Source organism: Cherax quadricarinatus, chromosome 84, assembly GCF_038502225.1.
Source record: "Cherax quadricarinatus isolate ZL_2023a chromosome 84, ASM3850222v1, whole genome shotgun sequence".
In the NCBI taxonomy this organism is placed as follows: domain Eukaryota; kingdom Metazoa; phylum Arthropoda; class Malacostraca; order Decapoda; family Parastacidae; genus Cherax; species Cherax quadricarinatus.
Genome location: NC_091375.1, coordinates 17,709,728 through 17,732,959, shown reverse-complemented (window position 1 = coordinate 17,732,959; position 23,232 = coordinate 17,709,728). Strand labels below are relative to the sequence as shown.

The following is a 23,232-nucleotide window of genomic DNA, read 5'->3' as shown; positions in this document are numbered from 1 at the left end:
TTGCGGATGATACTAGGATCTGCATGAGGCTGTCATCTGCTGAGGACGCGGTTAACCTCCAAGATGATATAAACAAAGTTTTCCAGTGGGCAACGGTAAACAATATGATGTTCAATGAGGACAAATTCCAACTACTCCGTTATGGAAATCTGGAGGAGATAATAACTAGAACAGAGTATACTACTGACTTCGGCCATACAATAGAGCGAAAAAATAATGTAAGGGACCTGGGAGTAGTAATGTCTGAGGATCTCACTTTCAAGGATCACAACAGTGCCACGATCGCACGTGCAAAGAAAATGATAGGATGGATAATGAGAACTTTCAAAACGAGAGATGCCAAGCCCATGATGATCCTTTTCAAATCACTTGTTCTCTCTAGGCTGGAATACTGCTGTACATTAACATCTCCATTCAAAGCAGGTGAAATCGCAGATCTAGAGAGTGTACAGAGATCCTTTACTGCACGTATAAGTTCTGTCAAGCACCTTTACTACTGGGAACGCTTGGAAGCACTTGACTTGTACTCGTTGGAACGCAGGAGGGAGAGATGTCATAATCTACACTTGGAAAATCTTGGAAGGAATGGTCCCAAATCTGCACACACAAATCGCTCCCTACGAAAGTAAAAGACTGGGCAGGCGATGCAAAATGCCCCCAATAAAAATTAGGGGCGCCATTGGTACACTAAGGGAAAACATCATAAGTGTCCGGGGCCCAAGACTGTTCAACAGCCTCCCATCAAGCATTAGGGGAATTGCCAATAAACCCCTGGCTGCCTTCAAGAGAGAGCTGGACAGATACCTAAAGTCAGTGCCGGATCAGCCGGGCTGTGGCTCGTACGTTGGACTGCGTGCGGCCAGCAGTAACAGCCTAGTTGATCAGGCCCTGATCCATCAGGAGGCCTGGTCATGGACCGGGCCGCGGGGGCGTTGATCCCCGGAATAACCTCCAGGTAACCTCCAGGTATCCAGGTTATAGTTGTACCTGCTCGGTGATTTAACCATAGGGACACTACTAATTGTATATATCACTAAAGTCATACCACTGCAAGCTTAGGACAGGCCCAGTAATCTAGTACATCCTAGGCCCTGAACCAGATATACTAAGATAACAATTGTTTGCAGGTACCATTCTCTTCACGCACGTGACCGTTGAGTAGAAGCCTCACAGGGGTCAAGTTAACCTGGGACAGCCACCGGGTACACTGTAGCTAGCAACACGCTCCAAGCTATCGTAAGTTTCTGCCATTACTTTTCGTGCATGGGTAACTGGGACCCGACTGGTCCATCATCCCATTAGTACTAGCGAAGGAGAGTAAACCAATGAAGACTTGTGAGGGAAGCATTGTTAATTTTACATCGGTAGCGTCAACGGGTAATGCCTTAATAAAACACCTCATATGTTTCCATACAAAATCGTGATTCCAAGAGCCATCATAGTAGCTAGCACCAGCATCACGAGTGATCACTCCTGACTTGAGCTGTCTCGTGGATTAATTTGGAGTGTTAAAGAGCAGTACCATGGCTTTCGTCTGTAGGATTTTGGTATCTTAGGTCTAAATATTGAAGAAGGACGTTCTACTTTTCATGGAGGAAAATAAGAGGCTTAAAGTTCACCTAAAGTATGGTAATGAATGTGAGATTTAGTGAAGGGAAACAGGTTACCAGTAGTGAGGAGCAGATAGGTATTCGTTACACGTGAGAAGTGGTTCCCAGTCAAGGGAGAATCATCAAAATAAGGTTAAATGAGGAGATGTGAAGGTAGGAAATCGCTTCTCTGTTCTTCAGGACTAATGTACTTCAGTTGTGAGTGAGGTTGAAGGTACCACCAACTCCTCTAATAAGAAAATTAGGAATGTTCATGTGGTTGGTGACTCACAGGTAAGATACATGGACTGTGTTTTTTGTAACAGAGATAGGAAGGTGAGACAAAGGGTGTGTTTCTCTGGCTCTTCTGTTGGTGACATGGTCAACAGGTTGGATAATATCATGTCAGGTAATGGGAACAATCCCATTATCTGCCTCAGTGCTAGTGGAAGCGATATTGGGAAGTACAGGAGACAGGAGCTGCTAGATAAGTAAAGATAGCTATAGATTTAATTATGTCTGAGGGGTCCTGATCATAAGTAGCATATTGACTAGAAAGCGAATGGGCAATGAGGAGATGTCTACGGCAAATAGTGTAAATTGCTGGCTAGACAGATACTGCAAGGAACTTGCAGTCCCATTCATTGACAACTAGGACATTTTCTATGGCAAACGTGATATGTATCTAGGGATGGGTTATATCTCTATGGGGCAGGCGTGGTACCATTAGCCAACTCGATCGAGGAGGCCGTTGCTGACTTGTCTAGGACTATAAATTTAGACGATACAGGTATGAGTATGTGTTGGAAACAGGTTGCAGCACGAAGGATGAAAACAGCAACTACCAGGATACTTCAAGGATTTGTTTACATTACATTATTCATCAAAAAGCTACTAATAAGGGCAATGAATTGGTCAGCAAACAAATAGTGATAGAAGAGGGTAGCAAGTGACTAGTTCCTTTAAGGTTTACTACACTAAAAGTAGGAGTGTAAGGTGCAACATGAAAGAGAAATGTCTTCTGAATGCTATATACAAGGCTCTAAATTATTCCACCCTGATAGGGTCAAGAGGAAGGGTGGTGGAGTGGCGATGTATGTTAGACATGATATAAAATTAGAAACGTCGGACAAAAAATCTCTATGGTTACAGTTTTTTGAGGGTCGTCAAAAACTATTTTGGGTGTGATTCACAGGCCCCCAGACCATGACAAGGAATGCAGTAAATTTCTATGGGATGAAATTCATAAGGCATCTAGATACAAAAATATTGTGGAGATTTTAACTTTAGTCAAATTGACTGGAGCAATTTGACATGAAATCTTGAGTCTTGAGACTTTCTTAATATTCAGGATTGTTTTAAAAAACAGTTTATGAGAGAACCAACTAGAGAAATAACCTGCTAGTTCTCACCAACGTGGAATCACTAATAATCTTAGTGATGAGCTTGGTGAAAATTATCACAAATTACTCAGTATGTCTTGGAATCACCATAACTACAATCAAATCAGTCTGACTTCCACTTGGCCGATTTCATAGGACAAAGAAATTACCTGTGTGGACTGAACTGGAATGACCTGACAGCGGGCCAGATAGGTGGTAATGGTTGCCGAGATAACATTTTTTTCAAAAGAGAGGTTCTAGCTCTTGAGACTATTTATGTTCCAAACAAGGAAATATCAAACAAAAATGACCCTAAAACCCTAAATGGCTAAACACTAGATTAAAACATCTCATAGGACAAAAGAGAGGTATTTATAGGCGAATCAAAAGGGGAGATGGACCGTTAAAAAAATAAATATATTCCAATTAAAGAGAGAGAAAAAGAGGGAATAAAAGCAAAAAGAATGAGATTAAAGTAACAAGGGATTTGAAGAATAACCCAAAAGGTTTCTTTCAGATATATAGAAGTAAAATTAGGAACAAAATAGGCCCACTCAAAAGCTACTCGGGTCAGCTTACTTACAGTGACAAAGAAATGAGTAGAATTTTTAACATTTATCTTCTCTCAGTTTTTTCATAGGAAGATACTGGAGAGTATACCTGGAAAGAGTCCCGAGGGTCAATTATCCCGCGGCCCGGTCTGTGACCAGGCCGCGAAATTCCAGAAATAATAAATTAGGTAGAACAGGAGGAAAATAAGTTATACACGATTCAAGTTACGAGTGACACGGTTCTCAGATAAATAGATAAATTAAAACCTAACAAATACCCGGGCCCTGATGAACTGTTTGCAAGGGTTCTGAAGGAATGTAAGGAAGAACTTAACAAACCTTTGGTTGTCTTTTCAACATACCTGGCACTGTGCCAGTTATTACAGATAAGTGGAAAATGGCCAGTGTGGTACCTATATATGGGGGGGATGAAACCTGTATAATTAACAGAGGTGGGCTTTTGTTAAGTTTACTTAGAGTGGAGTAATCTATCAATCTCGTATCTCGGGATCTTATTAGGGTTTTTGATGGCGACAGGTGTAACTCTGATGGATATATTCCTCTTGTTTTCGATAACTGCGGCAAAACATCCGATGGTACTGATAAGGACCTTGTCGGGGTAGTTTTTCGCAATTCGGCATTCATTTTCTCTATTGCCTTTACGTGCATTTTTTTTCCAGATATAGGGGTGGATGAAACTACATTGGTAACAGTCAGAAAACTGAGTGATGATGGTATCGTTGAATTCAGGTTGGGGGAGGTCATATACATATATACTGAAGAGTATATATGTATATGAGTCACGAACCCTGTGGCACTCCAGCTGTTGGTGTGAATGCCTCTGCCAGAGTTCCGTTGAATGTGGGAATGATGCTTCTTCCTCATAAGTTATATATAAGCCTAAGGAAAGTTCTGTTGTGGTCCGGAAGATGGGCAAGTTTGAATATTAGGCCATCGTGCCACAGGTTGTCAAAAGTTTTGAGTAAATCTCGAGTTGCAATTAAGGCAAGATTGCCTTGTCTCCTCAGGCTGTCCACGGCATCGAAAATAATATTCATAGCGTGTTGGGTTCCTCAGTGGGTCCTGAAGCCAAACTACTTTTCCGTGAAGAGATATTTGAAACCTATTTAATAGTTCAGTCTATTGGAGATGAATTTGCCAATAACTTCAAGTAAGGAGACAGGTCTGTAGTTCTCCGGTTTATGCTTGTCTTTGTTGCACTTTGCAATAAATATAATCTTTGCAGTCTTAAGTGCCACTGAGAAATGTCCAGAGTCCAAAATGGCATAAAGATATTTACCAGAGACCTCTAGCTTCGGAGCAGGTACTTTGTTTTACTGTTATGCCTGAGGGGGCCATGAGCTTTATTTATCATTCTGCCTATGACGTGGCACATCTCTCTGAGTGTAATTGGTCGGGTGAGAAGGTGTTTATCTTCAAGGGTAGATGTGTCAGTTAATAGTTTTAGTTGGAAATCTGCCCGAAGGGAAGGAGCCAGTATATATACGAGAGGAGGACAGGGACGGGAGGAAGTAAAAAATAAAATGAAGTGGAGATAATAGTGGATGGAGGAGGCCGGTAGTGGAAGTTGTAGTAATGCTTGTAGTAGTATATAGGAGTAATAGTGGTAGTGGAAGTTGTAGTAGTAATGTTTGTAGTGGTATGTAGGAGTAATAGTGGTAGTGGTAGTTGTAGTAGTAATGTTTGTAGTAGTATGTAGGAGTAATAGTGGTAGTGGCACAAGAGTGAGAGAGTTAGGCGAAGCGAAGTAGTATTCTTAGAAGTAGTCATTGTAGTAGTAGTAATAGTATTCGTAATAGTAGTGGTAATGATAGTAGAAGCAGTGGAGGAAGGCTAAGGAAAAAAAAAAAAGAGAAGCACTTGATACATCACAGCAGTTGAAATATGAAAGGCATTTGAACTCAAACGGTCTAACAAACAGGATGACCTTTCGAAAATAGTTTCTTGGCAAGCGGGGACGTATCCAGCCTGACTGATAGCGAAATAAGTTTTTGAAAGTATGATGGACGTTCACTGACACTCTCACTGGACTGTACACTAGGAAACTGTAAGAGCTGACCTTAACAAACCTGAAGAACCTTTAAAATTATTACCAAATAAAATATTTCAGCGTGTGATTGGAAGAAGAAAAAAAGCTTCAGAATATACTGAGCGAGGTGTCTTCAGTATACACAGATATATTTTTGTACATTATTCGTGAAATAAATCGAGACTATTTTTAAACGATTTTTTGAGTGAAAGGATAAAATTCGTGTGTTTTGAGAGAGAGAGAAAAAATTCTTATCAAGAATTATTCAATGTTGTGTGGATTTGTAAACAGATTTTGTTTTTGCAAATTTCTCCTCAGGTACAAATGCTACGAGCATCAAATTACAGACATCTGGCAACACTCAGTGTTACATCTGGTGGTATGAAAGCTACTTAAGTCAAACTGGAAATTTATGAACGTGCTTTCGACAGTTACACGTTCAAATATTTTCCAAACCTTAAGAACGAACACGTGACCAATCTTGAAATTCACGAGAAAACAGACATTCAGAACCATTAAATGCTATTATCAAGCATCATTGATGCTCCTGCTAAACTATTTGCTTTGAGATTTACTAAGTTCTGGACATTTGAAGAAACTTCAAAAATTAAATATATATATATATATTATATATATATATATATATATTGTTAACGTATTTAAAATATACTTAGTTGGATTAGGCAAAATTAAAACTTTTTACATTAACATTAATGAAAAAAATATATCTTTAAACGTATAATAGAAAATTTTAGAAAGGACTTAATTTTAAACGAGTTCTTGCTAATTGACCAGTTTTACATATTCGGCACGGCAGATGTATATACATATATATATATATATATATATATATATATATATATATATTTATATATATATATATATATCATTTACCAAACTGCGGCAGGCCAGGGATCGACCCCACGACACATTTTCCCGCCTCAAGAGACAGCACAAAATGCATGTCACCATACCACTGAGACAGCGATCCTAAAGAGATCACGCATCCAGCAGAGCTAGATGTTTTTTTCGTGATCCGAGGACACTCGTGGCAGTGGTATCTCAAGGTTTAATTTCATCCTCCTCCTGTGCGAATACCCGCCTCAACAAGCAATCTACATAAACACTGAAATCATGAAACAAATAATTTTGAATCATTCAGCAAACTGTAGCAGGCCAGTGCTCGACCCCACGACACATTGTCCCGCCTCAAGAGACAACACAACGTACATGTCACCTTTCCACTGAGCCAGCGATCCTACATAGATTATGCATCCAGCAGAGCTAGAAGTGGGGTCTTTCTATTATTTCTCTTACCCCCTTGGTATGAACTCCTTTATCTAACTGCACTTTGTAGTCGCTTTTTCCGTCATTTCATTTACTTTCTTTCCCTCTAGTTCCCTTTTTTGTAGTTTGGCTTCTCCTTTCCTCGTGCTGCTTTATTCTCCTCTCTTAACTCTACAAGGAAATTGAGGCTCAAGACCACGTGATCACTAGCACCTAGGGGTCTTTCATGCCTAATATTGTCTGTGTCTGAACTGCTCATGGTGAATACAAGGTCCTGCCTTGCAGGAACATCCTCTCATCTCTAGTTGTGCCCCTAACAATACTGTCTCCAGCCTCTTAGCCCTCCACGTTTCTGGTTCCCCATGTGGCTCTAGCTTTTCCCATTCAGTCTACTTGTGAATGAATTCCCCATGACGAGTAACTTTGTCCTACCTATGTGGGCCTTTCTGACCACCTCGGCTAGTGTATCCACCATTGCTCTATTGTTCTCATTGAACTATTATCTTGGTCTTTTGTTATTCACTGGTGGACTCCCAATCTGAAGTGTTCCTACTATGAAGTCATCTGCTTCCCCTCTTTTCAATCCTCTCATTTCCTCATAACTCCACTGGTTTTTGATGAGCAGAGCAACTCCTCCTCCTCCTCCCCCTCTGTTCCCTCTATCTTTCCTCAGGATCTGATACCCATTTGGAAAGACTGCATCTGTTATTCCTGTGAGCTTTGTTATTCCTGAGCTTTCCTGTTTGTCGATGCCTATCCTCTCTCTTTCCACTGGTGTCTTATCCTCATTCTAAGTTTTTCCCATTCTTTTAGTGATCTGTCATGGTTGAGGTACACTCGCTGATATTCTCGGAAGTTCTTTAACAATGGTTTTTGTTGTATCCTGTTTCATACCACTTCTATCTTGAATGTCTATTTGACTGGGCTATTTTTTTCTCTCAAATACCTCACAAATCTGTGAAAATTTGTTACCTAAAACATCTCTCCTGTTATAGCGATGATGCTTAAAATCTCTTTTTCATCCCTTCAGCCTCCTAAAGCACATGAATAATTATTGACCTCCATATCTATCAATCTGATTTAAGCATCTCATTCCTTGTGTCCTATATGTCTTGGACATCCTGGTGGCCTGATATTACCTCTACAAAGGACTTCGTAGCTAATTCAGTCCCCTCTTTGTCCGCTGATGTTTCAGTTTCTGTCACCGTGCTCTTTTTGAACTTTGTTTTCATATTCTGCTTCAGCATTTCTACCTCTTCCTCCAGGCTCTGTATCTTTGCCTCAGCAGTTACAGCTTATAACCCCCACTTCTTGCACTATTGAGATATTTTCTCCACCATTGTATTTCTAAGTTCGTTTAGCCTTTTTTCCCATTCTTGTCAGTCTCTCTGCCTCAGTTGCTCTACCTCAAAACTTCGTCTTCAGTAGTGATGGACTGATTACATCGTCTTCACATCTCTACTGCTTCTACCAACTTTTCTGTACTCCACTGAAGAAGTCTACTGTGTAGGCAAAACGTTTCAGAATAAAGATACCTACCTGCTGCACATTTCTCTTACCAACCTGTTGGTATTGTTTACCATATTTATATTCACTCGTGGTGCCTTCTGATAATTTCTTACAATGTCATGTCTATATCACTTATTTTATTATGCTCTCATTATAAATTCCATTTTTTGTCACTGACCCAATCTCGTAAATACCGTGGTATTAATTGTAGTCGCAACTCACTTCTGGCAATACAAACTGCTGGTGATTTTGACTGTTTTGTTTTATCGTTTTTAAATCACTCACTAATAACCTTGTCACTTCACCTCAGTTATCACTGACCAGATATTTAAACCTTTTCTGTGATTTAGGTCACAACCTTGACCTGTTATTATTTTTTTATAATCAAAACTAAGCACGAAATGACCTTTTGTTAATAACTATTTGTTGTGATCAATTTCAAATTTAAATTGTAAATTTTTGACCTTTTCACATTTTTCAGACTCTGGAAATCTTGTTATATTCTTGTAGGTATATTCACTATTACAAACACAGGTATAGTATGGCCTGCATAATTGGTTGTAATATGATTAAAGTGGAGCAGACAAAGATCAACAACAGTATAGTGGAACCTTGGAACTTTACCGTAAACTATTTCGTGTTTCTTTGCATTTTGTGGTATTTTTTTATATTTGTATAAATAAGTCACCATGGGGCCTACGAAACTTAGTGATAACCAACTAAAAAGGAAATTGGTTGGGAAAAATTCGTTCGATACTCGAACAGATCGGCGCTCGAACAACCTTTAGGAATGAATTATGTTTGAGTACCTAGGTTCCACTGTAAATGATTTGCATTTTCCGTCGCCAAATATTAACAATCTTGTACGTATTTACAATTATGTACACTATGTACAATGTGTGCAGTGGTGGAATAGTAAGTGTACTAGAGGGTGAAACAAGAAGGTAAAAGCAAGACTGTGCACCGTACTCAACCAGCAGCCCAGACAAGTCTGTCCATTCACATGGCACAAGTGAACCACGTTGCTTCAGCTTTGGCAGCCTTGTCTGTGATTGGCCAATGAACCAAGGTACTGATTTAATGATGGGTACCCTATTGATCGTTAAACCCTTAGCACCTGGTTCGCTGGCCGGGAGGCAGCCTATATGGGAGTGTGACATACACTGAATAAAATGTAACATACTCATAGCATGCCACACTGACTCTCACACACAATAACTACTGACAGTATCCTAGGACCACAACTGGAATGCAAAATGCTGGGAGCACTGGTTAACGATGCTGCCTCACGTGTGTGTGTGAGAGAGAATTTCTGTGTGTGTGTGTGTGTGTGTGTGTGTGTGTGTGTGTGAAATCACAATAGTGTGTGTGATTGCATATGTATAAAAATATCTTACTGAAAAGAGAGAAAACACCTTATCGCTTTCATCTTCTTGCACTCACATCTTCAGAGGAAAAGGAAGAAGAAGCAAAAGGGGCGTATTTTATAAGTATAATCTAGGTAGACCCACGTATAAGAAATAATTTCTTTCCTGTAAAATGCGCTCTTGCTCAAAAAAGTGGTATGCAAATTTACGAACACTTGGGAAATACAGAATTACCGGAGCTAAAATGCCAAGCAAATATATTTTTGGTCACGTAATTCTAAAAATAGTTATTGTACAGTACGACCACAACCTACATACTTAATGTGTTGCAGAATATATATTGTGGTGTGGGAGTGAGGGTTGGCTGTTGTGGGTGTGAGGGGTGGGTGTTATGGGTGGGTGGTGTCAGTGTGAGGGGTGGGTGGTGTGGGTGTGAGGGTTGGCTGTTGTGGGTGTGAGGGTTGGCTGTTGTGGGTGTGAGGGGTGGGTTGTGTGGGTGTGAGGGGTGGGTGATGTGGGTGTGAGGGGTGGGTGGTGTGGGTGTGAGGGTTGGCTGTTGTGGGTGTGAGGGGTGGGTGGTGTGGGAGTGAGGGGTGGCTGTTGTGGGTGTGAGGGTTGGCTGTTGTGGGTGTGAGGGTTGGGTGGTGTGGGAGTGAGGGTTGACTGTTGTGGGTGTGAGGGGTGGGTGGTGTGGGTGTGAGGGGTGGGTGGTGTGGGTGTGATGGGTGGGTGGTGTGGGAGAGAAGGGTGGGTGCTGTGGGAGTGAGGGTTGGCTGTTGTGGGTGTGAGGGGTGGGTGGTGTGGGAGTGAGGGTTGGCTGGTGTGGGTGTGAGGGGTGGGTGGTGTGGGTGTGAGGGGTGGGTAGTGTGGGAGTGAGAGGTGGGTGGTGTGGGAGTGAGAGGTGGGTGGTGTGGGTGTGAGGGGTGTGTTGTAGAAATGATGGTGGGTGTATGAGGGTGGTTTAGGTTGATCTGAAAGTGGGTGGTGTGGGTGTGAGGGTGAATGATGTCTGAGTGTGAGGATACGGAGTGATGGTGTGGATGAGAGGGTGTTCTGGGTGACGAGGTGGGTGGTGTGGGTATAAGACGGGGTGCTGTGGGCGAGGGAAAGGGAGGGTGGTGTTGGTGAGAGGGTGATGTGCGGTGAGGGTGTGAAAGTGTGGTGTAGTTGAGTGGGAGGGTGGTGGTCCGAGTGAGAGGGTGTCTGGGCGGTGTGGATGAGAGGATGATTTGGGTGGGTAGCGTTGGTATGTGGGTTGGTGGTATTGGTAAGTGGGTGGGTGGGTGGTGTGGGTAAGTGGGTGGGTGGTGGCCTTTGCCCCTCGAGCCTGTATTCCGTCTATAGTCTTCTTTGCTCTTCCCCAAACCTCATATCTTTGCTCTTCCTGAGGTTAAGCTCCAGTAGCCACTTATTAGACCAGGCGGGCAGCCTGTCCAAAGTCAATTGTAGTTGTTCCTGCACCATACCTTTTCGTATTTCGCATATTAGTTTCACATCACCCTCTAACGGAATAGCTCTGACTCTATCCCTACTCTATCTCATCTCATGTTGCTTCCTGTCAGGTATGATTTGATCCATTGCAGTGCTTCCCTTGTCATTCCTCGCTAGCTTTTGTTCCGGTCTCTTGTGCGGTTGTGTGAAAAGCCTTAAAGTCCAAGAGAATACAATCTGCTCATCCCTCTCTTCCATGCCTTACTTTACTTGCCTTGTCGTGTGACTCCAGTAGGTTTGTGATTCAAGATTTTCTATCCCTAAAGCCGTGCTGGTTATCATGTATGAACCAACTCCTTTTCTCCTCTGATAATCTCCATAACTGGTCTGTAGGTTAATGTTACTTGCCTGTTTTCTTTCTTAAAAATTTTGACTAAATTTGTTATCTTTCACACCTCCTGTAGTTGCCCTGTGTCTATGACCTTATTGAAGATTGTTGCTAGAGACACACACAATGCCTCTGCTCCCTCTCTCAAAACCCATAGAGAGATATTTTCTAGTCTTACTGGCTTCGAGGTATCTAATTCACAGAGTAGCTTCTTCATCACCTCCCCAGTTGTATGTAGTGTGTCTGGTGCTCACTGTTGCATTTTATCTTTTCAGCTCCTTGGTAGCCTTCCTGTCGCCTCTGAGAATACCTCCTTAAATCTCTTACCAAGCTCATCGCAGACTTCCTGGTCATTCCTTGTGAGCTCTCCTCCTTCCTTCACCTTCAGCCTTATATTCTAGTCCTTTACTGTTGTCTTTCTCCTCATGTAGCTACATAACAATTTTGCATCAGATTTGACATTCGATGCTGTTTAACTTTGGCCTCTCTACACCTCTAGATCAATCATGGGGTTCACTCTGTTTTTTCCCAGCGTTTCTTTTGCTCCTGGGTACGAATTCCTCGGCTGCCTCCCTGTATTTTCTGACCACATATTCCATCTTATTTGCTGTCTTCAACTCATGTTCTCTTTCCCAATGCACCTCATACAGGAATTGCCTCATACCTGTGTAGTCCCCTCTTTTGAAGTTCGACTTTTCTCGTTCATCCCACGCTGCTTCACTTTCCACTGTTACTTCCACAGTGTATTCGAAACTATGAGCCTTGTGGTCACTAGTGCCGAGGGGCCTTTCATATGTAATATTATGTATTTCAGAAATACCAAGGTCAAACCTTGCTGGTTCATCCCCTCCTCTCTCTCTGGTTGTATCCCTAACTAGTTGGTGTATAAAGTTCTCCATTATCACCTCCAGCACCTTAGCCTTCCACGTTTCTGGTCTCTCATTTGACTATGTTTTCCCAGTCAATTTGCTAGTCTTTCAAATCGCCCATTTCTACTCGGAGTCTTCCAGGAAGGTTTTCCGAAGTATAGCGCCGCCGTGACCTGGTACATGACCAGGCTTCACAGTGGCTCAGGGCCTGATCACCCAGCCTGTTATTGCTTGCCACATGCAATCGAATGTACAAACCACAGCCCTGCTGGTAAGGTACTAACTTTAAGGAAATCTAACTCCCTCTTGAAGACAGCTGGTGGTCTATTGGTAATCCCCCTGTGAATGATGGGAAGCAGATAGAGGCGTGGGCCTCCTAACACTTATTGTAATATCTCTTAGTGTACTCAAAGCACCCTTGCTTTTCACTGGGGAAGGTTATGTCTCACCGCCTACTGGGTCTTTTGCTTTCGTAGGGAGGAATTTCTGTATGCAGATTTGGAACTAGTCCCTCCAATATTTTCGAAGTGTAAATTATGATGTATTTGTCTCGCTGACCTTCCAAGGATTACAGGTCAAGGGACATAAAACATTCCCAAGAGGCGAATAAAGTACAGCAGAATTCGAGCCTAGAGAGAACAAGTTACTTAGAAAGACTCATCATTGGTTTGGCACCCTTTTTTTTGTGTGTTCTCATTATCCAGCCTATCATTTTCCTAGCAGATATGGTAATGGCATTGTTGTGATCTTTGAAAGTGAGATCCTCTGACACTATCATTCAAAAGTCCTTCATATTAATTTTGCCCTCGTTGAACTTCATATTGTTTTCTGTGGCCCATTGGACGTCTTGTTTACATCTGTGTGGAGATTTGCAGTGTCCTCACTGGAGGACATTCTCTTGCAGATTATAGCATCGTCAGCAAAAGGAAGACACAGTGCTGTGGCTTACATCTCTGTCTATGTCAGATATGAATAGGAGGAAATGGATTGGTTAGAAAGTTAAAGGTCCATTTACCCATTTTCTCGCTATTCCTCTATCATGCATTATGTACTATTACGGCATAATCGCAGTTGTCGAAGACTTTTGCAAAGTCTGTGCACATTACATCGACATTCTGTTTGTCCTCCAGTATCCAAGGCTATGCCATAGTGCTCCATTAGTTGTGAAAGGCAGGAACGACCTGTTCTAAACACATTCTGTCCTGGATTGTGCAATTGTTGGGTATCCTAGTGCCTGGCAATCTTGCTTCTTACAACCCTTTCAAAGACTTTTATGATGTGTGACGTTAGTGCCATCGGTCTATAAATCCTTGTTATTGCTTTACTGCCACCTTTGTGGAGTGGAGCTATATCCGTCGTTTTTAGTGGCTGAGGGTTGATTTCCATGTCTAGGCTAAGTTTCTATAGAAACTTAAAGGCACTCCTTTTGTGTACCTTAAGTTCTTAAGGTACACGGAATTCCACGAGTCATATTGAGACTTCAACATCTCATTTCTTTGCTGTCATTCAGTGTAAGTACTGTTTTGTTTAAGCAAGGGGCCCAATACTGGATGTGTTTTTTCTTCGTGATTTGGCTTATGTAAGGAAATATTTTGAATTTCTTTCAATTTCATTAATTGCTTTGGGTTCTTTCTATCTCTGTTGGATTCTGTATGATTCATTTAATTAAATTCAGTGCTTTCTATTTCTCTAGCCAATCCTTCCTTCCGTATTCCAAATACATTAGCCCCTTTGAGAGGTTTTGGGATTGTTCACCTCTGCCTGCAGAGGGAGCATCTCCTTGTAGTTTATATCTTCTCTTCTTTGTCCTAAGGAATATGAACCTTGAACATACCTCAAGTGATAGAGTTTAATGCTCTCTAGACAGTGGTTTGGATCTGTTTTTTTTTAAGATTACGTTGTGATCCGAATTAATTCTTTTTGGTACTGTAAATTTTGTACCAGGACGTCATTATTAATGAAAAAGTCAGCTGTATTTTCCAGTCTTGTTGGATCCATTATTTTTTGGCAGATTTAATAGCTCGTGTGTGTGAGAATTTTCATCTGAGCTGTCTCCTGGGGTTATCCCCGCTATAACATTATTTGCCACATTCTTACATTTTAAATGTTTTGATCGAAATCACCAGACAAAGATATTTTGGGCAGGGGTTGGAAAATTTTCCAGACAGTAGTCGATTTTTAGTAACCTGAGCCTGAGCGTGCCTGCACGTCTGTGTGAGTACACCTATTTGTACTCGCCTATTTGTGGTTGAGTCATAGCTCCTGGCCCCGCCTCTTCACTGTTTGCTACTAGGTTCATACACTCCCTGCTCCATGAGCTTTATCAAACCTCGTCTTAAAACTATGTATGGTTCCTGCCTCCACTACGTCGCTTTCTATGCTATTCCACTTCCTGACAACTCTGTGACTGAAGAAATACTTCCTAACATCCCTTTGACTCATAGAAGTCTTCAGCTCCCAATTGTGACCCCTTGTGTCTGTGTCCCATCTCTGGAACATCCTGTCTTTTGTCCACCTTGTCAATTCCTCGCAGTATTTTATATGCCGTTACCATGTCTACTCTGACCCTTTTGTCCTCCAGTGTCGTCAGGCCGATTTCCATTAACCTTTCCTAATAGGCCAATCCCCTGTATGTGTGTGTGTACTCAGTTTTACTCACCTAGTTGTGGTTGCAGGGGTCGAGTCACAGCTCCTGGCCACGCCTCTACACTAGTTGCTACTAGGTCCCTCTTCCTGCTCCATGAGCTTTATCATATCTCTTCTTAAAGCTACGTATGGATCCTGCCTCCACTACATCACTTCCCAGACTATTCCACCTCCCGACAACTGTGACTGAGGAAATACTCCCTAACATCCCTGTGATTCATCTGAGTCTTCAACTTTCAACTGTGAACCCTTGTTGATGTGTCCCATCTCTGGAACATCCTGTCTCTGTCCACCTTGTCGATTCCTATCAGTATTTTGTGTCATCATATCCCCCCTATCTCTCCTGTCCTCCAGTGTCGTCAGGTCGATTTCCCTTAACCTCTCCTCGTAGGACATGCCTCTTAGCTCCGGGACTAATCTTGTTACAAACCTTTGCACTTTCTCTAATTTCCTTACGCGCTAGGTTAGGTGTGGGTTCCAAACTAGTGCTGCATACTCCATTATAGGCCTGACGTACACAGTGTACTGGGTCTTGAACGATTCTTTGAGATGTCGGAATGCTATTCTTAGGTTTGCTAGGCGCCCGTATGCTGCAGCAGTTATTTGGTTGATGTGCATCTCAGGAGATGTGCCTGGTGTTATACTCACCCCAAGATCCTTTTTCATGTGTGAGGTTTGTAGCCTCTGGCCCCCTATTTTGTACTCTGTATGCTGGGCTTCTTTGCCCTTCCCCAATCTTCATGACTTTGCACTTGATGGGGTTGATCTCCAGGATCCAGTTTCTGGACCAGGTCTGCAGCCTGTCCAGATCCCTTTGTGGTTCTTCCTGGTCCTCGTCTAATTGATTTTTTCTCAGCAACTTCACATCTGCAAACAGTGACACTTTTCAGTCTGTTCCTTCCGTCATGTCGTTCACATATATTAGAAACAGCACCTGTCCTAGGACTGACCCCTGTGGAACCCCACTCGTCACAGGCGCCCACTCTGACAACTTGCCACAGGTATTCCCCGATCCATTGCAGTGCCTTCCCTGTTATACCTGCCTAGTCCTCCAGCTTGTGCAGTAATTTCATGTGTGGAACTGTGTCAAAAGCCTTCTTACACTGGTCGCTAGTTTTAGGCTTATTTAGGCCACTTCACTCATCTCTACGTGTGCCTTTCGGCATCTCTTCGTCGCCTTGCGGCAGTTTTGTCTGGTGTGCCTTGCGGCACTGTTACATTGGTACTGATTTCTCAGTTTACTTCACTGGTTCTCACTCACTGAGTGAGAGCAATTAGGTCAGTTGAGGGAGTTCGAGTCTTTCAGGTATCGTAACATTGACCATCCCCCCAGGATGCGACCCACAACAGTCGACTAACACCCAGGTACCTATTTACTGTTAGGTGAACAGAGGCAACGGGTGTAAGGAGACTTGCCCATACGTCTCGCCCTGCTCGTGTGTGTGTGTGTGTGTGTGTGTGTGGAGTTAAGTACAGAAATAAACAGCAGACAGCTGGTCTCTTTGATATTCAAAATACTCGTATCTCTCGCCCTCTCCCTCTTTCATCCACCACTTCTTTTTTAACCTTTTCCTCCTCCTCCTTTTCGTCGTCGTCCCACGTCCTCTTCTCCCTGCTCCTCGTCCTCCTCCACCTCTTCCTCCTACATCTCTTCCTACCCCACCTCTTCCTCGTTCTCCCTCCTCGTTGTCCTCCTCTCATTCCTCTTTCTCTCCTTCGTCCTTTTCTTCATCTTCCAGCTTTCGCCCTCTTTCACTCTTGTTCTCCTCCTCTTCCCCCTCCCCCTCCTCCTCCTAAATCCCTCCTTCTCGTCTTCCCCCTCACCCCTCCTCTTACTCCTGCACCATCAGTAACACCCTAAACACCATTACTACTGCTCTCCCTAACACCACTTCCTCGCTGCCGTCGCCACAACAAACATTACCCATGCTACCACCACCACCATCATCACTGCCGTACCATCACCGCCACCATTACCCTACCACCACCATTACTCTACCACCACCATTACCACCATCATCACTACCGTACCATCACCACTACCATTCCCCTACCACCACAACCCTACCACCACCACCATCATCACCCTACCACCACCACCATCATCACCCTACCACCACCACTACCACCCCAACCTCCATCACCCCAACCTCCACCACCCCTACCTCCACCACCCCCTACCTCCACCACCCCCTACCTCCACCACCCCCTACCTCCACCACCCCCTACCTCCACCACCACCATCACACTCCAACCACCACCACAACCATCATTTCCCGACCATCACCATCACTACCACTCCCCTAACACCACCAGCACTACTCCCCTACCACCACGACCACCACTACCGTACCACCACCAAGACCACCACCACCACTGCCGTACCACCACCAAGACCACGACCACCACTACCGTACCACCACCAAGACCACCACCACCACTACCGTACCACCACCAAGACCACGACCACCACTACCGTACCACCACCAAGACCACCACCACCACTACCGTATCACCACCAAAACCACCACTACCATCACTCCAATACCACCACTACCATTACCACTTCCCTACCACCACCACCACCACTCCACTGCCACCACCACTCCCCTACCACCACTACCATACCACCACTACCATACCACCACCACCACTCCAATACCACCACCACCACTCCAATACCACTACCACCTCAACTCTGTTACCACCAATACACCCTCACCATTATTACCACCATTACCACTCCTCTACCACCAACACCAACACCACTCTCCTACCACAACCACCTCTTATCACCACCATCTCTCCCCTACTACCATCACCACCTTTACCCTACCACCACCACCTTTACCCTACCACCACCACCACCACTACCACTCTTCTACCACCACCACCACCACCAACAACCACCACCCTCACTACAGCCACCACAAACCACAACTACCGCCACCACCAACCACAGTTACCACCACCAACCACAGTTACCACCACCAACCACAGTTACCACCACCAACCACAGTTACCACCACCAACCACAGTTACCACCACCACAACTATTTTCACCACTACTACCATCACAGCTACCATCACAGCTACCACCACAACTACCACCACTACAATTACCACCACCAACCATGTCACAAAATGCGACAGCCATAACATACAAACATCTCCAGATCATATTAGGTCAACTCATTAATCCCTGTCTAACAACTAGCCTGTCTCCCACCAGGATGTCGGGATATATCCAAATCCAGTTATCCTGTAAGGAGGCTTCTCTATAGAGCTTTTGGGATCACAACTGGATAAATATAAACCAAATAAATAACTATCTTTAATATCTTTAATGACAGAGGTGACTAGGTGGTAATTTATAAAAATCATTGTAAGAGGTAAGCTTCTCCGCATTATAGATTTATTATATACTTTGCATATTGTGCTATAGGCACTTAAACGATAATATCTCTTAATAAGTATCTGGTGAGTGGTTAATGTTCACTCAAGAACACAATAATATAATTAAATATTCGTGTATGTTATACTACCCACGAACAAGTGGTATTGATCAGTAACAACACTGCGACTAGCCAAGGAGTTGAACCCATGTTGCTTTGGCCTGCCTCATGGTGAGCGAGAACTCTTGACGCTTTAGTCCACAGGACCATAAGGAATGTGTGGTCCCGTGGACTAATGCGTCATGAGTTTTCGCCCACCATGAGGCAGGGCAGACCAAAGCAGCATGGGTTCGATTCCTTGGCTAGTCGAAGTGTTGTTATTGATACATGTGAATGTGAGCTCGGTAATACACGGTATGATTCAGTACGACTCGACTCGACTTAGCAAATGACTAACAACACAAATTCCCTAAATAGGCTAACTTCTTGATCATCAAGACAAAGAAACAGTTTGCTTGAACAGTATGATGACCCATTCGCCAAACAGCAATAATGTTGAAAGTAGCAGTACACAGCACAGTGTCGGGCAAGGAACAATGAGATAAAACTCCCTTATTACTGAAACACTGTTCAGCAATACCAATCCCGACTAGGACAGTACGTAGATGCCAGAACAATGTAGGTCGAGAGGTGAAACTCGGGACCAGAGATATAAAGAATCTGCCATGTCACACAATGTCAAATATCACTAAGTCTAAATAATGCTCAGTGAGCAGAGTTGCACAGCAATATGACAAGTATTTCCTAGCTCACAAAAGGTGACATACTTTACCAAAAAAAGAGTCTAAATTACAAGAGATGACAGAACAGAGACGAGATGTATCCATGAACAACAGTGAGAGAGAGAGAGAGAGAGAGAGAGAGAGAGAGAGAGAGAGAGAGAGAGAGAGGGAGGGGCAGAGGCAGACAGGCAGCCCCTACGACAGGTGGGGTCAGGTGACTCATACCAGCTTCCGTCTCTTTGAAACACCCTGTATATAGCATGGAGTTTTCTTCTTAGCTATTAAGACATCAGCACTGTAAAATTATATAAAAAGGTAATATATATACAAATAAAAACACTGCGTCCTTTTTTGTCAAGGGACGCAACACACCACCACCACTAAAACTAACTCCACCATCAATCATCATTGCAACTACCACCAACAATCACCACTACAACTACCACCACCAATCACCAAGCCACCTACAACTACCACCACCAAACACTACAACTACAACAGACAACCACCCTCACAAGTGCTACCACTAACCACCACAACTACCACCACCTACCACCACAAGTACCATCACCTACCACCACAAGTACCATCACCTACCACCACAAGTACCATCACCTACCACCACAAGTACCATCACCTACCACCACAAGTACCATCACCTACCACCACAAGTACCATCACCTACCACCACAAGTACCACCACCTACCACCACAAGTACCACCACCTACCACCACAAGTACCACCACCTACCACAAGTACCCCCACCTACCACCACAAGTACCACCACCTACCACCAAAAGTACCACCACCTACCACCAAAAGTACCATCACCTACCACCACAAGTACCATCACCTACCACCACAAGTACCATCACCTACCACCACAAGTACCATCACCTACCACCACAAGTACCATCACCTACCACCACAACTACCATCACCTACCACCACAACTACCACCACCTTCCACCACAACTACCACCACCTTCCACCACAACTACCACCACCTTCCACCACAACTACCACCACCTTCCACCACAACTGCCACCACCTTCCACCACAAGTACCACAACCTTCCACCACAAGTACCACCACCTTCCACCACAACTACCACCACCACCAACCTCCACCACTACAACTACCACCTCCAGCCACCACCAACCGCAGTCTCTGAGCAAGCTTCTCAGCTACTGGTGACAGTGTCACTACTGCTTGTGATGTCACTATTTCTGATCGTGAAGCCTGTACTGCTGCCTATGTTGGCATTACTGCTGCCTATGTTGGCATTACTGCTTCCTATGTTGGCATTACTGCTTCCTATGTTGGCATTACTGCTGCCTATGTTGGCATTACTGCTTCCTATGTTGGCCTTACTACTTCCTATGTTGGCATTACTGCTTCCTATGTTGGCATTACTGCTTCCTATGTTGGCATTACTGCTTCCTATGTTGGCATTACTGCTTCCTATGTTGGCATTACTGCTTCCTATGTTGGCATTACTGCTTCCTATGTTGGCATTACTGCTTCCTATGTTGGCATTACTGCTTCCTATGTTGGCATTACTGCTTCCTATGTTGGCATTACTGCTGCCTATGTTGGCATTACTGCTGCCTATGTTGTATTACTGCTGCCTATATTGCCATTTCTGCTACATATGTTGGCATTACTGCTGCATATGTTGGTATTACTGCTGCCTATGTGGGTATTACTGCTGCCTATGTTGGTATTACTGCTTCCTATGTTGTATTACTGCTGCCTATGTTGGTATTACTGCTTCCTGTGTTGTATTACTGCTGCCTATGTTGGTATTACTGCTTCCTATGTTGGCATTACTGCTGCCTATGTTGTATTACTGCTGCCTATGTTGGTATTACTGCTGCCTATGTTGGTATTACTGCTGCCTATGTTGGTATTACTGCTTCCTATGTTGGCATTACTGCTGCCTATGTTGTATTACTGCTGCCTATGTTGGTATTACTGCTTCCTATGTTGGTATTACTGCTGCCTATGTGGGTATTACTGCTGCCTATGTGAGTATTACTGCTGCCTATGTGAGTATTACTGCTGCCTGTGTTGGCACTGCTGCATATCTTGGCACTGCTGCTGCCTATGTTGGCATTACTGCTGCATATCTTGGCACTGCTGCTGCCTATGTTGGCTTTACTGCTGCCTATGTTGCCACTGCTGCTGTCTATGCTGCCTTGGAGCTGCACATGTTGCCATTACTTCCTATGTTGCTATTTTTGCTCACTATGTGACCACCGCTGCTTCCCATGTTGTAATTGTTGCTACTTTGCTACTGTTGTTGCTACTTTGCTACTGTTGTTGCTACTTTGCTACTGTTGTTGCTACTTTGCTACTGTTGTTGCTACTTTGCTACTGTTGTTGCTACTTTGCTACAGTTGTTGCTACTTTGCTACTGTTGTTGCTACTTTGCTACTGTTGTTGCTACTTTGCTACTGTTGTTGCTACTTTGCTACTGTTGCTACTTTGCTACTGTTATTGCTACTTTGCTACAGTTGTTGCTACTTTGCTACTGTTGTTGCTACTTTGCTACTGTTATTGCTACTTTGCTACTGTTGCTACTTTGCTACCGTTATTGCTACTTTGCTACTGTTATTGCTACTTTGCTACTGTTGTTGCTACTTTGCTACTGTTATTGCTACTTTGCTACTGTTGTTGCTACTTTGCTACTGTTGCTACTTTGCTACCGTTGTTGCTACTTTGCTACTGTTGCTACTTTGCTACCGTTGTTGCTACTTTGCTACTGTTGTTGCTACTTTGCTACTGTTATTGCTACTTTGCTACTGTTGTTGCTACTTTGCTACTGTTGTTGCTACTTTGCTACTGTTGTTGCTACTTTGCTACTGTTGTTGCTACTTTGCTACTGTTGTTGCTACTTTGCTACTGTCGTTGCTACTTTGCTACTGTTGTTGCTACTTTGCTACTGTTGTTGCTACTTTGCTACTGTTGTTGCTACTTTGCTACTGTTGTTGCTACTTTGCTACTGTTGTTGCTACTTTGCTACTGTTATTGCTACTTTGCTACCACTACTTATGATTCTGCTCTTACTGCAAATATTTCTGCTAATACCTTAGTCTTGTACAGTCATATGATGTATTAATGTTGGTAGAATTACCATCAATATGTTAGGTAAAAGGACACAAGTGTAACTAATGCGACATTTTATTGTAGCAAAATTTCGCTCTCCAAGAGCGAAACGTTGCCACAATAAATATTTATTGCCACAATAAATATATTTGATGGTGTTCAATTTCCTTGGTGACTAACATGCCGATCCTCAGGTTGGTAGTTTCTGGTATCACTGCCAAATTTCTGTCATGTAAATGACTTTTTTGATGTAAATTATGATACATTTACCCCGCATAATGATTTTCGCATTAAATGGCTAGCTCATTTTACTGGTGCAAACAATACTGATGCTAATATTGATGGAATTTCAATATTTTTACTGTACGATAGTCTTTTTTTTTTTTTCTTATTCGCCGGTATTAAGTCTCTACTTATGTATCGCTTGATGTAAACGAGTCTGTAAGAAAGAAAATGTACACTGATGTATCTATTAGGATAATTTTTTTAATAATTTATTTTAGGAACTAAAGTCATGTCGGTCAGTCAACACAAGTCGTGGTAAAGGCTCGATCCTTCGTCTGCTGAAAGTCAGAGTTAGGTTTCATGGAAACAGCTCAATATAGATGAGACAAATGAAATGAAGAGGGTGTTACTGAATTATTATTATTATTATAATCAAGGGGGAAGCGCTAAACCCGGAAGATTATACAGCGCCTAGGGGGGGGGATGTGGAAGGCATTCAGGCTTAATTCGGGGAACTGGAGCACAGATCCAATTCCCTAAATCAAGAGCCCCTCACCAACATCAAGGAGCCTTCCTTGAGGGGGGGTGTTACTGAAGAACCTTAACTGTACATTCAGAGTCAGTCAAGGCTCATGTTTACTGACTAATG

At 43.2% G+C, this 23,232-nt stretch overlaps 1 protein-coding gene across 1 annotated transcript in view; it reads left to right on the top strand.

Annotated features, from left to right (window-relative positions):
* Positions 1-1,131: 1,131 nt before the first annotated feature.
* LOC128704430 (uncharacterized) overlaps positions 1,132-23,232 on the top strand; it is an 877,988-nt gene continuing 855,887 nt past the window's right edge. Inside the window, exon 1 of the mRNA XM_070102913.1 lies at positions 1,132-1,236. The gene's annotated coding sequence lies outside the window, so the exon portion shown is untranslated. The remainder of the gene's footprint in view (positions 1,237-23,232) is intronic.